The 17,900-nt window shown below is 45.6% G+C and overlaps 1 pseudogene across 1 annotated transcript; it reads right to left on the bottom strand.

Moving 5' to 3' along the window:
- Positions 1–1,972: 1,972 nt before the first annotated feature.
- On the bottom strand, positions 1,973–17,534 carry LOC144674604 (Ig heavy chain C region-like; annotated as a pseudogene). The gene is made up of 7 exons (XR_013574598.1): positions 17,428–17,534; positions 16,977–17,299; positions 15,710–15,773; positions 5,117–5,422; positions 4,586–4,900; positions 3,655–3,966; positions 1,973–2,410 (listed from the first exon to the last, which is right to left on the bottom strand). The product of XR_013574598.1 is annotated as an Ig heavy chain C region-like (transcript).
- Between the last annotated feature and the right edge of the window lie 366 nt (positions 17,535–17,900).

The following is a 17,900-nucleotide window of genomic DNA, read 5'->3' as shown; positions in this document are numbered from 1 at the left end:
TTAATGTGTATGATATTGTGTGTCTTTTTGTCTGTATTTCTGTCATTGTGAATGTGTGATAATGCATATTTGTGTCCTTGTATGAGTCTGCTTGTCTGATTTTATCTGTCTGTGTGTGTGAGATTGTGTATATGTGTGTGAGTGTGTGTGTATGTGTGTGTGCACGTGTGTATTTGTGTGTGTGTGTGTGATTGTGTATATGTGTGTTCCTGTGCCTGCATTTGTGTGTGTATTTGTGTTTATGTGTGATTGTGTGTGCGTGTGTGTCTGTCTGTGCCTGTGTTTGTGTGTGTGCAAATGTGTATTTGTCTATGTGTGTGTGTTTGTGTGTCTGCCCGTGTTTGTGTGTGTGTCTGTGCCTGTGTGTGTGTGTGTGCCTATGTATGTATGTGTGTGTCTGCCTGTACTGTGTGTGTTTGTGTCTGCGTGTCTGTGCCTATGTGTGTATGTATGTATGTTTGTGTGCGTCCATTTGTGTCCCTTGTGTGCAATTTTACTATTTTTCAGTGTTTCACCAGGTCCCAACGATCGAGTCTGACCCTGATAGTGAAAATTTTGGTGAATATTTTCAATGTTCTATATAAACGTGTTTTCTGTGAGGTGCAAGGTGATATCAGGTGAACGAATGCAAACAATCAACCATCTGCCTCATGAAATTCAGGGGCAGAACCGTGAACAACCCAGGGAGGATTTAATCATCAGTTTAGATTCGGATGATGGGAAATCAATCTTAGCATAAGATTAACAGGAACAAGAGTGTGGAAACTTCTTAAAATTATGTTACATAAATATATATTTTACAACATTTTAAGCATGATGGGACTTTAAAACCTGTGGCCAGTAAGCTAGAAGCCGACTTCTGCTGTTGGTAACTGGGTCCTTACAGCAGAGGCCCGTTCCCTTCCAGATTCTCTGCTCGGGGACTGAGAGTCCAGTGAGTTCATAGTTTTGCTCCGTCTGCTTGGCTAAGCTATTTCCCTTTCGGTTCTCTCTGCTGAGAAGGTGGAGACACACCGGGTTAACTAATGGCCTTCCTCGTCTTTCTGTTTAGCAAGTGGAGGTAAAATTGGCTAAAAATTTTCCTTTCAGTTTTCTCTGTTGGGGAAGCGGAGGTACAGGGGGTTAATAATTTCCCTTCCCCCTCTCTCTGTTGGGGAAGTGGAGGTATAGCGGGTTAACAATTTCCCTTCCCCCTCTCTCTGTTAGTGAAGTGGGGGTACAGTGGGTTAACAATTTCTCTTCCCCTTCTCTCTGTTAGTGAAGTGGGGGTATAGTGGGTTAACAATTTCCATTCCCCCTCTCTCTGTCGGGGAAATGGGGGTACAGTGGGTTAACAATTTCCCTTCCCCCTCTCTCTGTTGGAGAAGTGGGGGTACAGTGGGTTAATAATTTCTCCCCCCCCCCTCTCTCTGTTGGTGAAGTGAGGGGGTGCAGTGGGTTAACAATTTCCCTTCCCCCGCTCTCTGTTGGGGAAGTGGGGGTACAGTGGGTTAACAATTTCCCCTCCCCCTCTCTCTGTTGGGGAAGTGGGGGGTACAGTGGGTTAACAATTTTTCTTCCCCCTCTCTCTGATGGGGCATTGTTGGGACATGTTTCTGTGTGACCCTCACTTCAATTCCCAGTGGGTGCGATGCTGCAACTTAAAGCTGATATCCATTTTAAAGGATTGGACAATAAGAGAAGCAGCAACACTGAGATCTAAATGCGCTGAGTTTGTTTGCCGGAAATGGGAAATTGTCAGATTTCTCCTCAGTGGGAGGAGAGTTGGTGATGTTATTTTGCAGAATCCCGTTATGAATGAGCTTTACTCTGTCTCTAACCCAGGATGCATCTGAGCTGGGAGCACTGGGTGTACAAGACTTGGTTCTGAGCCCTGGAAATATCCGATTTTAACTAAACAGCTCTAACATTAGCAAAAGTGGAAAACAAAATTAATTAAGCGACTGTGCATTTAAATCACGATTGGAGAAAATGACTTTATTATTTTTTTTATTGAAGTTTGAAATGTAACCGAGAGATTCTCATTGACATGAATTAACGGTGTCCATCAGTGCAAGGGAAATATTCACAAAACTCGGTTTACCGCTGGATTTATCAACCGTTCTGTTGATGATCTTCAAGGGGATCGCTTCATGTCCCACCACACAGGAGTAAGAAGCGCCGCTGGCCCACTCCTCCGCTGCAATGGATAACAGGCTGTACATGAAGAAGGAGCTATTGCCGTTCTCCGCCACCACCCCGGTGTTCTTGTAGTTCCCGGGATTCACTGGCTTGTCATTGACGGTCCACTTGACGAAAATCTCTCGTGGGGAGAAACCTCTCACTAAGCAGCTGAGGGAGACGAATCTCTGAGCGGAGACATCTTCTGCCGAGGGCAGCAGGACAGACACGGACGGTTCTCGCAGAAAACCTGCATAAAAATTACAATAACTGTTAATAAACTGGACAATTTCAGAGCCAAAAAAAAAACGCTGCTTAGATGTGAGAGAAATGCGATTTGTATTGAATCTTAAAAGTTTCCATTTTCCATTTTGGGATCTATCTGGTTTTCCAGCTCGGAGCAGGGTTGGATGTCTAAGAAATCGAGGTCTTCAAAAGCTGCTATTTTCTGGATAATAATGAACCTTTAAAGAGTTGCTAAATAGTATGGATTCTCTCTGGAAACAGGATTTCTAAACACTTTGACCTCTTAACAGTCTCAGTTCAGGCTGCCATGTTGACACTCCTGAGTTGGGAGGCTGTAGTCTTGTGCACCCCCTCATCTATGCAAATGTTTAGAAAGGACCAGGATGTGAGCATCAGCATGATGTAAACTTAAAATCTGACCTCGAGCAGGGGGGCGAACAGGATGTTGGGGATGTGGTAGCCACCCTGGCAGTTTGGGTATATATCCTGTAACCTTTGGTGAGAAGAGTTTGCATTGGTAATTGACACTGGATAAGTTAATAGCCCCCAGAGAAAGGTTATATTAACAAGTGCTCAGGCAAAGGGCCTAGGTCCTGGTGGGGTCATATGCTGGTGAGGTGCCGTGGTGAGGCTGCAGTGCCCGGTGGCAGCTGCCTTCCTCAAAACGGCCAAGGAGGAGCAGGAAGGTGAGATCAATTCACTTTGTGCCAACCATTTGTCCGCCGCCTGGGACCAGTAAACTGCTGTCAGCTGTCACCCGTCGTATACTTTTCCGGTCCAATGAATTCCTGCATCGGCCTAAACTGTTGTTTCTTAATAAACTTTTAAAAAATCTTAAATTTCCTGATGACCAGCTGACTGTCCCTTTCGGGATTTTGGCCCCCGAATCCAACATCTTACAGATACAATCCTTTTATCTGAGAACTTAAGGAGTTGGATTGGAAAGCTGCTTAAAGTTTACAGCACAGAAACAGGTCATTCGGTCCACCTGGTCTGTGCTGGTGTTTAAGCTCCACACCAAGCTCCTCCCACCTGACTTCATCTAAATCCAATAGCACAGCCTTCAATTCATTGTTCCTACATTTACTTATCAATTTTCCCCTTAAAGTCTACAGGCCCAGAACGTTTAATTAGTGAAATTGCCAATCAGATGAGACCATTAATACACTGGATTCTAAATGTTGACCCTAGCACTTAGCCTGGAAATAGACACAATGGCTCACTTATTGCTTCAATCTCACCGCTCACCTTGTTCCTTGTGGATGGAACTTCTTAAAGGAGTCGGCAGATCCTGATGGCTCACCACGCAGTAGAACTCAGCCCCACTCAGCCAGGCTTGTGTCGAGATGTTTACGTTGCTGACCACGCTGTCATGATCCGCTCCCGGTTGGACGGCGATCTCTGATTTCAAAGGCTTCTTCTCTTGTGTCCAGGACACAAGGACTCCATAAGGAGCATTAGAAACGATGCAGGTTAATGTCACGGTCGCCTCCAGTAAGACCTGTTCTATTGGCGGTGGCAGTAGAGTAATTGTGGGATCATTGCGGCAGTCGTGATCACCTGTGAGACAGAAATGAAAATCAACCAAAGTTTCACATTCAGAATCAGGACAGCAGTATTCAGCCTTCACTCCCTGAAGGAGAATAAATCACCTTGCACATATCAACCTCTAAATATCGTCTTTAATTTTCTTTACACAAAGGAAAACCAGCTTGGTCTGTGTAAATTGTTCTCATAATTTAAGTCGTTCAGCCCCGGTAACATTCTCATGAATCTGCGTTGCCCCAGTCCCAATACAAATATACCATTCCTGGGCCCTGGAATGCAGTACTGAAAGCCGTTTTATAAATAGGGTGGATGCACTTTCCAACACTCTAACCCGAAGCTGTTACCAGTGAAGGGTTCCAGACACCTTCTGCCTCTCCAAATATGATCAGCTGACTCAGGGTAAAGCTAATGTCAAGTCCACCCCACTCACTCTGTGACGTCAATGTAGCGACGTGACGTGATAAAATCCTGAATGGTGAACAATCCGAATGCAGCCCTTACATCGGAATTAAACAATAACTACATGATAGTAAATTAGAAGTTGTTCCGTCTACTAACTCCAATAAATTCCTGATTTGATTAACATCGGAGAGCAGAATGATCTATTGCTTCCTCGGTTTGTATTTCTTACCCTCACACTTGGTGGCGTTTCGACTTTGGGTGACCCCTTGATGAGTGACCTGACAGGTATAGACCGCGTCGCTGAACCATTCCCCAGCGGAGACATTCAGCCGACTGGTCGCCGAGAAGGTCCCCTTCACTTCAAAGGCGGGAGAGGTGACAATTCCTGAATCCATGGGTTGTCCATTCTTCAGCCACTTCACGGTCATTGACTTTGGACGGAAATCGACGATTGAACAGACGGCGATGGCAAATTTGTTGGTTGTGATTTCTTCCCGGGAACTCACGGTGAGGAGAACAGTTGGAAGTAAGCCAGAAGGAGGGCCTTCAAAAAACACAGGTTAGCCATTTCTTGCAGAAGAAATTGATAACAGATACAATGAGTTCTTATATTTTAACAGGCTCTTTGCGGTCAATGGACACTAACCTGGAATTTCCAGGAATCAAAACTATGCAGAGCACTATAAATGTATTATAACCCTATAACCAAGGTCCTATACAGGTCAATTACAGCCTTTCTGTTTCTCACAGGTTCCCCAACACTTACATTGCATTCCAATGCTCTTGGTTGAGCCGCTGTATTGAACCTCACACTTGATATTACTGCAATCCCCCTCTGACTCGGTGATGATTATCTGGCTGCTCAGGGTGAAGGTTCCCTTCTGGTTTCTCACTGACGGGTAAGTCTTAAATCCAGTGGTGATCGGCTGCCCATCTTTCTTCCAGGTCAGGCTGGTGATTTCTGGGGAATAGTCCATCGCCAAACAGCCGTAGGTGATGGAGCCGTCGGGGTTGTGTTGCTGACAGGAGGAGACCAGGCTGTAGAGAGTGGGCGGAGACGGTGTCGCTGGGAAAGAATGGCCGATTGAAAAAGTTAGACTCTGTGATTTGTGATCATTAAGTAACCAAACAACTCAAAATTTGACTATAACTCTAAACATATCCTACTTATTCCAACTAAAACCCACATCCACATTTGATCATTTATTATTTCCATCGTTTGGTGATCCTCATCTGTCGGTTCCCTCTTTAGAAACCCACACCTCTTTTTCCGCCTCTATCCCATGACTAAAATAGAACATTTTGATGTCATCTGAATGACGTACCTTTAAGTGGATTAAAATGGAAGAGCAGAGGATTTCCCCCATTATTTCGCCACCATTTATTTCTCAATCAACAGCACTTGGTGATAGAGAAATTGTCTCGTCATTCATATCATTGAAGTTTGGAAATTGGCTCTGTTCAAATTGGCTGATGCCCCCTCCCCTCTCCACGTCCCCCCAAAACAGAGAATAGCAACGACCCTTCGAAAGTACCTTTGTAATGGTACCTATATAATGACCATAGAACTCTAAACTGAATACCAGTTACAGTAATTACGACATTTTCCAATCGTATGTACATGTGAACACGCGGATTAGTAGCGGGAGTAGGCCATTCTGCCTCTGGAGCCTCCTCCACCATTCACTCCGATCATAGCTGATTGATTGTGGCGTTAACTTCACATTCCCGCCTACTCTCTGCTAACCTTTGACTCCCTTGTCAATGAAGAATCTCTAACTCTGCCTTGAAATATTAATGACTCCTCCTCCATCGCGCTCTGGGGAAGAGAGTTCCAAAGTTTCACGACCCCTTGAGAGAAAAATAAAATCCCCCCATTTCCGTCTGAAATGGGAGACCTCTTATTTTTAAACCGTGTTCCCTATCGTTAGTCTCTCTCACAAGGGGAAACATCCTTTCAGCAACCACCCTGTCAATTTCCCTCAGGATCTTATACGTTTCAATAAAATCAGCTCTCATTCATCTAAACTCCAATGGATACAGGCCCAGCCAATCCAAATTCCCTCATAAGATAACAGACAACACCTCCCAGTATCATTTAAATGAACATTCTCCGAACAGCTTCTAATGCTTTTATATCCTTTCTGAAAAGAGACCAAATCTGGACACAGTAATTCAGACGAGGCCTCATCGACGCCCTGTTAAACTGTAGCAAAACATCTTTACTTTTATATTCTATTCCCTTGTAATAAATGACAACAATCCCTTTGCCTTCCTCATCACTTGCTGTTCCTGTATTGTATTTTTTTATGATTCATGCACCAAGGGATCCACATCCCTCTGTACCTCAGGGTTCAGCAATCTCTCCCCCTTTCAATAATATGCTGCTTTTCTATTCTTCCTGCCAAAGTGGACAGGTTTATATCTTCCACATTATACGGCATCTGTCATTTTTCTGCCTACTCACTTAACCTATCTATATCCCTTTGCTGGGCCTTAATCCCCTCTTCACCACTTACTTTCCTATCTATCTTTGTGTCATCAGCAAAGTTAGCAAATTCATTCAGTCCTTTCATTCAAGTCATTGATATAAATTGTAAATAGTTGAGGCCGCAGCATTGATCCCTGTGGCACTCCACTTGTCACATCTTGCCAACCTAAAATAACCAATTTATCCCGACTCTCTGTTTCCTGTTAGCTAACTAAACTTCCACCCATGCTGAAATGTTACTGCCGACACCATTATTTTGTGTAGTAACCTTTGATGTGCCACTTTGTCAAATGCCATCTAGAAGCCCAAATACAGCACTCCCACTGGTTCTCCTTTATTCATGTTCCTTGTTACTTCCTTGAAGGGCCTCAAATAGATCAGACAAACACGATTTCCCTTTCACAAAACCATGATGGATCTACATAATTGCATTTGAATTTTCTAAGTGACCCGTGAGAGGCTCCTTAATAATAGATTCCAGCATTTTCGCTCTGACAGATGTTAAGCTAAGTGGCCTATAGTCTCTTGCTTTCCCTTTCCCTCCTTTATTTAATATAAAAGCCTCATTCTCTATTTTCCAATCTGACGGGACTTTCCAGAATCTATGGAAGTTTGGAAAAGTAGAACAAATGCCTCTTCTATTTTAGTAACCACTTTGTTAAAGCCAAAATATTTGTCCAACTTCTCTGCCCATTTCCTTATTTTCCTTTATGACAGGTTTGTCCAATCCGTGTCCCGTGGCTGGATTGTGGACCCCGAAGCCCCTCTTTCTGGCCCCCGGAGCCGTTGTTCTAAATGCTGGTAAGGCGGGTAAGTGGAGTTGAAGATACCCGCAAGGAGCTGCTCCTCCAATCACGGGCGGGTCTTCTACCCCGTTAACTGCTGATAGGCTGACTAGTGGGCCTATCAGCAGTAAAAGTGGGAGACAAATAGATTGTGATTGGAGGGGCAGCGAACACTCGCTGGAGAAAGGCGCAGGGAGCCGTGGGGGAAGCGCACAGAGACATTGTCTCCCTTCTATCCCAGGCACTGAGTGCCTTTCCCCGGGAATGGAAAGGATTTCAGGAGGGGAGAGGCAATGAGGAAGAGAGAGAGAGATAGAGAAAGTGGGGCCCAGGGCGCCTGGGGCCTCGGCTCACAACTGCTTTAGCCCGGCCCTCCCCGCTATAGCCCGCCTCTCTGCCCTTCCCCCCGCCTGTCTGCTCTTTCCCCCTCCCGCCTCTCTGCCCTTTCCCCCTCCCGCCTCTCTGCCCTCCTGGCCCCCGCCTCTCTGCCCTTCCCCCCGCCTCTCTGCCCTTTCCCCCTCCCGCCTCTCTGCCCTTTACCCCTCCCGCCCCCCTGCCCTTTACCCCTCCCGCCCCCCCTGCCCTTTCCCTCTCCATCCTCTCTTCCCTTTTCCCTATCCCGCCTCTCTGCCCTCTCCCCCCCCACGCCTCTCTGCCCTTTCCCCCTCCCGCCTCTCTGCCCTTTACCCCTCCCGCCTCTCTGCCCTTTACCCCTCCCGCCCCCCTGCCCTTTCCCTCTCCACCCTCTCTGCCCTCTCCCCCCCCACGCCTCTCTGCCCTTTCCCCCTCCCGCCTCTCTGCCCTTTCCCCCTCCCGCCTCACTGCCCTTTCTACCCCAGCTCTCTGCACTTACTCCATGGCTCTCTGACCTATTGCAATGGCTCTCTGACTTTTACATCGGCTCGCTAAACTTTCCCCCAGCTCTCTGCCCTTCCCCCCCACGCCTCTCTACCCGTCCCATACTCCGCTTCTCTGCTCTGTACCCCCCGCCTCTCTGCCCTTCCCCCCCGCTTCTGAGCCCTTCCCCCACCCCGTCTTGCTGCCTTTTTCCCTCTCCCGCCTCTCTGCCCTTTCCCCCTCCCGCCTCTCTGCCCTTTCCCCCTCCCGCCTCTCTGCCCTTTCCCCCTCCCGCCTCTCTGCCCTTTCCCCCTCCCGCCTCTCTGCCCTTTCCCCCTCCCGCCTCTCTGCCCTTTCCCCCTCCCGCCTCTCTGCCCTTTCCCCCTCCCGCCTCTCTGCCCTTTCCCCCTCCCGCCTCTCTGCCCTTTCCCCCCTCCCGCCTCTCTGCCCTTTCCCCCCTCCCGCCTCTCTGCCCTTTCCCCCCTCCCGCCTCTCTGCCCTTTCCCCCCTCCCGCCTCTCTGCCCTTTCCCCCCTCCCGCCTCTCTGCCCTTTCCCCCCTCCCGCCTCTCTGCCCTTTCCCCCCTCCCGCCTCTCTGCCCTTTCCCCCCTCCCGCCTCTCTGCCCTTTCCCCCCTCCCGCCTCTCTGCCCTTTCCCCCTCCCGCCTCTCTGCCCTTTCCCCCTCCCGCCTCTCTGCCCTTTCCCCCTCCCGCCTCTCTGCCCTTTCTCCCTCCCGCCTCTCTGCCCTTTCCCCCTCCCGCCTCTCTGCCCTTTCCCCCTCCCGCCTCTCTGCCCTTTCTCCCCCAGCTCTCTGTTCTTACTCCACGGGTGGCTGCGCTTTCGCCCGGCCCTCTGATCTTTTCCCCTGGCTCTCTGCCCGTTCCCCAGCTCGCTGACCTTTCCCGCTGCTCGCTGACCTTTGTCCCATTTCTATGCCCTTCCCCCCCAAACCCCAGGCTCCCTGACCTTTCCCCCGCCTCCTTGCCCTTTCCCCCAGACTCTCTCCGCTTCCACCGACGCTCATCACTCCATTCGGCCTTGCTCCACTTTCCGGCACTGCTAGGCCTCAGGCATCGCTTCCAGGTCTCTCTTCCCCGCAACTGCCGCCCTCCCACACACCGATTTAGGAAAAGTGATCGAGTGAGTGAGCGTGTGCATGATTGACAAAGTGAGGGTGGCTGAGTGACAGAGTGAGGGTGGGTGGCTGAGTGAATGAGGGTGTGTGGGTGAGTGAAGTAGTGAATGAGGGTGGGTGGTGAGTGAGCGTGGGCGGGTGTCTGAATGTGGGTGAGTGAGGATGGATGAGTGAGTGAGGGTGGGTGATTGAATGAGGGTAGATGAGAGTGTGAGTGAGGGTTGGTGGGTATGTGAGGGTGGGTATGTGAGTGACGGTGAGTGGATGTGTGAGGGTGGGTGGATGAGTTATTTAGTGTGAGTGAAGGTAGATGAGTGAGGATGGGTGGGTGAGTGAGTTTGAGGATCAGTGAGGGTGGATGAGTAAGGATGTGCGAGTGAGGGGGTGAGTGAGTGAGGGTGAGTGAGTGAGGGTGAGTGAGTGAGGGTGAGTGAGTAAGTGTGTAATTGGTGGTGAGTAAATGAGGGTGACTGAGTACCCCCGAGTGAGGGTGAGTGAGGGTGGGTGAGTGAGGGTCAGTGAGTGTGGGTGGGTGAGTGAGTGAGTTTGAATGAGGCTGGGTGGGTAAGGGTGAGTGAGAGCGAGTGAGTGAGTGAGAGTGAGCGAGTGAGGGTGAGTGAGTGAGGGTGAGTGAGTAATTGATGGTGAGTGAATGAGGGTGAGTGAGTGGGGGTGTGAGTGAGGGTGAGTGAGCGAGGGTGAGTGAGGGAAGGTGAGGGTGAGTGAGTGAAGGTGAGTGAGTGAGGGTGAGTGAGCGAGGGTGGGTGAGCGAGGGTGGGTGAGCGAGGGTGGGTGAGCGAGGGTGGGTGAGCGAGGGTGGGTGAGCGAGGGTGGGTGAGCGAGGGTGGGTGAGCAAGGAGTGAGGGTGAGTGAGTGAGGATGAGTGAGTGAGGGTGAGAGAGTGAGGACGAGTGAGTGAGGTTGGGTGAGCGAGGGTGGGTGAGTGAGGGCGGGTGAGGGTGGGTGGGTGAGGGCGGGCAGGTGAGGGAGGGTGGGTGAGGGAGGGAGTGAGATTGAGTGAGGGCGAGTGAGTGAGTGAGTGAGGGTGAGTGAGTGAGTGAGGGTGAGTGATTGTGGGTAGTGAGGGTTCCCAGGTGTTGCAGGCTCATCAAGGCGATGTTTCTCTGGATGATTTTCCACTCCGGCTCAGCTTTCCATTGCCTGTTGTCCACAGCCGAGCTGGGGGCTCCTCCATTCGGCTCCACCACCTCCACCTCCTCCTCTTCCTCTCCATCGATCCTGTCCTGATTCTCCATATTGATCAGGCTGCGTAAAGTCAGGCAGCAGTGTAGATCGCTGGCCAGCTGCTTTAATGCCGATGCCTTTCTTTAAGAAACCCGTGTCAGTGCGCGAATAGGCAGACTGAGGGGGCTGGAGGGGACGGTTACAGCAAAACCAGGATGGGCCGTGCAGGCATCTTGCACCAAGTGTGCACCAGTATTGGGGATCCAGGCGGCCGTGGTCTCCGCCACATCCCTCCCCTTTCCTTGTTTCTTTGTGTTTGGTTCATCACTTGGAAATTCTCCACATATATAGTGATGTCACCCGTGTAATTTCATTTTACACAAAAAGACATCAGAAATAGAATGATGAACATGCATGCAGCTTCACGGATTTTCATTCTACAGTTAGTATTTTCAGCCCACTTCTGTGTGTGAGAATGTGTGTGTGTGCGTGAGAAAGAGAGAGAGAGTGCAAGTGTATGTGTTTTTGAGAGAGAGAGAGAAAGAGACAGACAGTGTGTGTGTGTGTGTGTGTGTGTGTGTGTGAGTGAGATAGGGTGTATATGTGTGAGAGTATGTGAGATAGAGAATGTGTGTGTGGGAGAGAAAGAGTGTGTGTGTGTGAGAGAGAGAGAATGAGAGAGAGAGTGTGTGTGAGAGAGGGAGAGTGTGTTTTTATGTGTGTGTCATAGGGAGTATAAGTGTGAGAGTGTCTGACAGAGAAATGTGTGTGAGAGAGAGCTACTGTGTTTGTGAGAGGGAGAGAGCAACCGTGTCTGTGAGAGAGAGAGAGTGTAGGGGTGTGAATGATATGTAGAAAAGTGTGAGAGAGTGTGTGAGAGAGAGCCAGTGTGTGTGTCAGAGAGAGAGTGTGTGTGTGTGAGAGAGTGCGGTGTGTGTGTGAGAGAGAGAGAGTGAGAGAGAGTGCATGTGTGAGAAATACAGTGTGTGTGAGAGAGAGAGAATGTGTTTCTGTTTCTGTGTGTGCGTGAGAGAGAATGAAAGTGTTTGTCAGAGAGTATTATGTGTCTGTGTGAGTGAGAGAGAGAGAATGGAGAGTGTGTGCATGTGTGAGAGTGTGAATGTGTGTGGGAGAGAGGGTGCATGTATTCGAGAGAAAGAGTGGGTGTACGTAAAAGAGAGGGATTGTGCTTGTGCGTGTGTGTGAGAGAGAGAATGAGTGTGTGAGAGTGCATGTGTGAGAAAGAGTGCATGTGTATGTGAGAGATAGTGTGCACGTGTGTGAGTGTGTGTGCAGTTGAGAGAGTGTATGTGTCTGAGAGAATGTGAGTATCTGTGTGAGATTGTGTGTGAAAGAGTGAGGCAATGTGTGAGAGGCAGGGTGTGTGCGTGTTAAAGAGAGTTTGTGTGTGAGAGGGAGAATGTGAGAGAGAGAAAGAGAGAGTGTGTGCGTGTGTCTGTGTGTGTGTGACAGAGAGAGTTTGTGTCTATCAGAGAGAGTGCGTGTTAGTGAGTGTGTGCAGGTGTGTGAGAAACAGCCTGCATGACAGAGAGAGTGAGCGAGTGATGGTGTGTGGTAAAGAGACTGAGTGAGTCGAGGTAGATCAGTCATGATCTTACTGAATGGAGGGCAGGATCGAAGGGCCAAATGTCCTCTCATGCTTTCATTTCTGTCATTCATTCCTCCCCTTACAGGCCGCAATCCAATGACTCAGTTTTTGATGGCGGCTCCTTTGCCCCAAATCCCCCGCGACTGGTTGTTTGGAGCGGGAGCCTGGTCATTGTCCATTTCAATCGTTTAAATAACTGGCAGCAACTGATCAGATCAGAACAGGCGCTGCTCTCTGGAGCCTCACTGTTACTCCCTGATTCTGTTTGTTCTGAAATTGTGCTCAAGTTCAGGTCACTCACGTTCAATGATTTTCTGATACTCAAAATGCTTAAACATAATTAATTCATTAAAATTTATACAGAAATATTGTTAAAAACAATTACAGACACAAATGGTGCAACAATCGAATTCCCAGCAGATAGATCTGTTCAATCTGTCCATTTCATTCAAGCTGTTTGATTCTAATTGATCAATGGTCAATTTGTAACAATTATTCTATGACTTCTTTGAAATGAAAAATGATTTTCATTTCAAAACTCCCATTGAAGTCCATCTAATTCTCCGTCTGACTCAAATCTCCAAACAATGTACGATTTAAGTTACCCTGAAAATGAGCACAGCAAATACTACAGATTCAGGATAATTGGTTGTCCGTAATAAAGACTCAATGACAGGGTAAGAATTAAACAAATCAGGAAACATTCACATTGAAAACCCATTACCCACTGATTTGATTTGATTTTAGGTATAAATATAACCAATAAAAACATCGAGGCGAAACACCTTATCGAGCTGAGCACAGCTGAGTAAGAGAAGTATTCTTTTCTCAATTCATTTTGGATACAATTCAAAATTCTCTCCACCCTTTGAGATTTTGCATCACTATAATGTCCAGTATACTATTTAATTGTTGGAGTTCATTTATGTTGAATTAATTATCACTGATATTATATTGTAAGTTAATTATCTTGTTATTGTCAATTCATTTTCTTGTTAGCTGATTTCTACTTCATAATAAAAATAGTTTTCAATAATTGAAAATTTGTTTCTCCCTGGTACTTTGTGAAATAATTGGGGTTTATTTAAATCAACCTGACACTGAAACAATGTTGAACAATAAACTTCAAATTACGAGATGGAAATATTCAGGCAAGTATATCAATTTTACTTAAATCTGATCAATATTTACTATTTTATTTTTACTTCTCCTGCTTTGTTTTAATGGACAAAATTGTAAACTATGCGTTTCTAAACGGATTGAGAAATCATAAATTCCATCTATTCTCATCGAGTAATTCACACGACGAATTTATGAGTTGAATATTTGAAACACTTTCAAATCTGGCCGGGGTCACATCGCATTAACTGTCGTTGAGGTGTAATATCATCTGTTTGCTGAATCAAACTTGCCTTAACTCCGAGCGAAATGTAAACAAATGTTCCTGGCAGTTATTTATTATCAATGAAAGTGCTTCCTCGATAACAATCCATATTATTTAATTGTTAAATATATTGTTCACTGAAAGAAGATCCAAATTGATCAGTATACAATTTGATGAGAATAATTCATTCAGATCATCTGCACCACTGAAAAATAACCGGCAAATTGATTCCAGATTTTTTCTTCAATTTAATATTTAATAAGAATTAAGCATGAGCCGCAGATATAATCTGTTCTTTTCCTATAATTCTATTCTGTGTACAGCACAGCTATGGGAGACAGGATGTTGTTATTAAGTTCAAAACTAATACTAATGTTTGCAATTAAATTAACCTGTTCGAATTTCAAGCTTTTACTTGTCAATCTCTATTTATATGCAGTCTGCACCTTCCTCCAGTTCAAAAAAAATGTAAGAACAATTCCTTTACTGCCAGAGAATTACAACCCCCAGTAAACTGTTTAAAATTAGATTAGTGACAATTATCTCGCTATCCAAATCCCAATGACATTGAAGGAATAATGTGGTTACGGCTGCACAGAAAGAATGTAATAACCGGATAGACATATTGCCAAACTGCAATGTCAAACTCCTCTTTAAGTCAATGCAAAAGTTATCAGGGACATAAAAAAGTAATTCAAAATCTCTTTTGAAACTGAACAATTCTGTAGAGTCAGTATATTCTTACCGAAATTTTTTCATGCATAATCACAAAATGTTTCCAGCCTAATAACTTTCCCGATCATGTTAATTGTGCGCAGAGCACAGCAGAATTGTGAAAGGCGATTAATGATCAATTAGGTTAACATGAAAGCTGTTCCGTCAATATGGAGAAATGTTACCACATTATAATTGTTTGAACTGTATTAATTTTACTCTACAATTTGAAAACTTGGTAATTGTATAGTTTCTGATTGCAGTAACGAATTATGTTCTGAATGAGTGTCATAATCCATGGTTTAGTTTATTCTGCAATTATCATTTAAAATAAAGACAAAATGTTCTAACACATCTGTAAATGCTTTTTTAGCCATTTCTGAAGCCTGTTTGTTTTCTGCTTACAATCGCGCTTCAAGCAGATACAAACGCGTAGGCTGCTTCGATTCAATCGCAAAACGTGTAACTGCTCAATGTCACCGAGTTTAAACAATGCAGAAACAATGCAGAACCGCCAAACCGTTTCATAAATTCTACTAATTCAAAGTCACCCAGACACACAATCTCCTCAGCAGAAAAACACCAAAAATCACATCACTGAGGGGCTGAAACCCGTTTCATGGAGAAGCAGCTCAATTCTACAAACACTTCCAACAGAGTCCAATGAAACATCGCAAGAAAATCTCAATATCGAATCCAGACAACCGCTTGTCACCAAATGAATGAATAATTAAACTAAACAGAAATATGGAATAATGTCAACAGCATTGTGAGTAGGCGGAACATGTTCAATAAATTAATATTGAAACTTAAGCATATTTTGTTAATATTGGGTTTGATTTCAAACCTATTTAAACCCTTGTGCAGTGGATGGTAAAACCCGCAGCCATTAAATGTCACCGAGATTAAACATTGCAGAAACGTCAAACTGTTTTTACAACCGTTAGATATTTCAAGTACCCCGGCCACACAGTATCCTAAGCAGATAAACTCAAAATCACAACAACCAGGGTCTCAATCCCTCAGTAGCACTTTTTATCAAGGCACAGCGGAATTATATAACTCAATTTCAGCAGATCACATGAAACATTGTAAAAACTTCTGCATGCAGAATCCACCAAACTCAGGTTTCATTGGCTGAATGAATTATTAAAATAGACAAAAAAAGCAAAGACTCAAATAAAGCAGTTACTAAATAAATGTGTGGTTCTTACCTGCAGTCACCGTCACCATGGTCCCTTGTCCCCAGTAGTCCATAGCGTCACAGTGTTACATTCCCTGGGCTGTGCCATACAATAACTGTTCCTGCACGAAAAAGACAGAAATCCACCATTATTTTAAATATTCATAAGTCAGAGGCAAAGTAAGATCACGATGAATCTTCACGAAATTATATTTGCGTGTGTAGATATCTTTAGCTATTCATCAATGATCCTCATGTTTTATAATTCAGAGTAACACATGAACATGTTCTTGAAATCACCAACTGATGAACGGATAATTATCACAGTTTTTCAATTTTAAACCACGTTTTTTGGGCAGTTCTGGGCATAAATAATACTGCACTGTAAGTATAGCAGGATTTTAAAAGCGAGCACTGACCCAGGCAGACTCAATTAGTGCTGAGGGGTTTTTGTATTGACAGTAACTGCTGTGCCATCCCGTATATCACAGTGAGACACATCATGTCAAATACTGCGGCAGACTGTTCACTGTAAATACAGAAATTTAATTTCACTGCGTTCTCAAAAACCTGATTCCGACACGCCTAAAAGTGAATCAGTGAGACATTTCAGCTTGTACTGGTCATTATACTTATCAATGTGATTGGAATTCTTTCAAAACCTCTTTGCAGATTTAGCGTGTCCGAAAACACTCACAAAGCGGAAGACTGTTATATCTTTTCACAAACCAATATTACCTCTACCCATTATTTTATTTAAATATGATTTTCTTTGGCGTTCCTGCTGTGTTAGTGATCGCGAATTTGAACAAATTCCTTCTATGAGGTTTTTGTATGAGGATGTCGCTGTGCACAGCACTGTGACCCACTGCTGTAGTATCACAGTGAAATACGCCCGCACAAAAACTGCACCCACTCTCTGTTCAGTGCTGCCTCTCAATGTTCACTTCAAATAGACGTTTACTTCTGATCTAGAAGTGGAATTCATGCAGCAGTTTACAAAATTGAACGAAAAGAGAATCCCTCCAAGTAACAGATATAGTAAAATGAACATTATATCCAGGTCTGTAATTGCGGAAACTGTTAACAGTAAATATAAACACAACCAAAAGCTCAGCTCATTACATCGACTGGTTTGCTAGTTTTACTGTTAAATTTGCTGTGCTACTTATGTCAGGAGCGCCTTGTTGTCAGGTCCTGATCATTACAGTTAATGTTACATTTAAAACAAGTACTGACCGTCAGGTTATGATGGAAGTTGTTGAGTCCCTCTCGATCTGTTCTTGTTCGGGTCCAGCCCTGGTTCCTCTCGCTGTGTCTCTTGCACAATAATAGATGGCGGTGTCTTCAGTCTTCAGTCTCGTCATGTCCAAGGAGAAGGTGCTCCTTGAAGTGTCTTTGGACGCAGTAAATCGATCCTTAATTCCTGGGGCGTAGTAGTTGCTGGATGAAGTATAGTAGCTAACCAGCCACTCCAGCCCCTGTCCGGGAACCTGTCGGATCCAGCCCATCCAGGTACTGCCAAGATCGAAGCCGCTGGTTTTACAGGTCAGTTTCAGGGAGCCTCCGGGACGCCCGGTCTCTGCCTCTGGCTGAGTCAACACAACCTCCGACTGGACACCTGTAAAAATATATCAAAAACCCAGAGGATTAATCCTGGTGAACTGATTCCTGACTCTGTAACATTCCAGAGAGAGACTAACACTGAGACAGTAACATTGAGAGACTTGGACAATAAAAACTACTCACGGGATAAGAAAGTCAGCAACAAACTGAGAGAAATCGCCGACCTCATCTTTCTGGTCATTTGGGGAAAATGGTTCTGTCCAGAACTCAGTGAACAAACCAGCTCCCGGACTGTTGGATTCCGGCCCCAGTGAGCGGCATTTAAATACCCGGCAGAAGGGGGCGGGTTTCCAGGCGCCGCCTGTTGATTCGCTGGTGGAGGCGGCGACTGGATCCACGCCCCACCTTCCACATCCCCAACAGAATGGACTCAGATATTTACAATAGGCTATTGTTAAAAGTGGACATTTTATCTGTATCGGGATATTTGGCTGAATGGATTTATTGTAAAGTCTCCAGTGGTTCTAATGGTGAAATTACAGTTGAGCATCTGTTAATAAAAATATAATTCCATTGTAAATTAAGTCCATTTATTTCTACACTACCTCACAAGGGGCTGAACCTAAAACAATAAATTACATTATCAGGGAATAAAG

Source organism: Cetorhinus maximus, unplaced genomic scaffold (assembly GCF_964194155.1).
Source record: "Cetorhinus maximus unplaced genomic scaffold, sCetMax3.hap1.1 HAP1_SCAFFOLD_723, whole genome shotgun sequence".
Lineage (NCBI taxonomy): Eukaryota > Metazoa > Chordata > Chondrichthyes > Lamniformes > Cetorhinidae > Cetorhinus > Cetorhinus maximus.
Note: the sequence above shows the minus strand (reverse complement) of the source record. Positions and strands in the feature narration are given on the sequence as shown.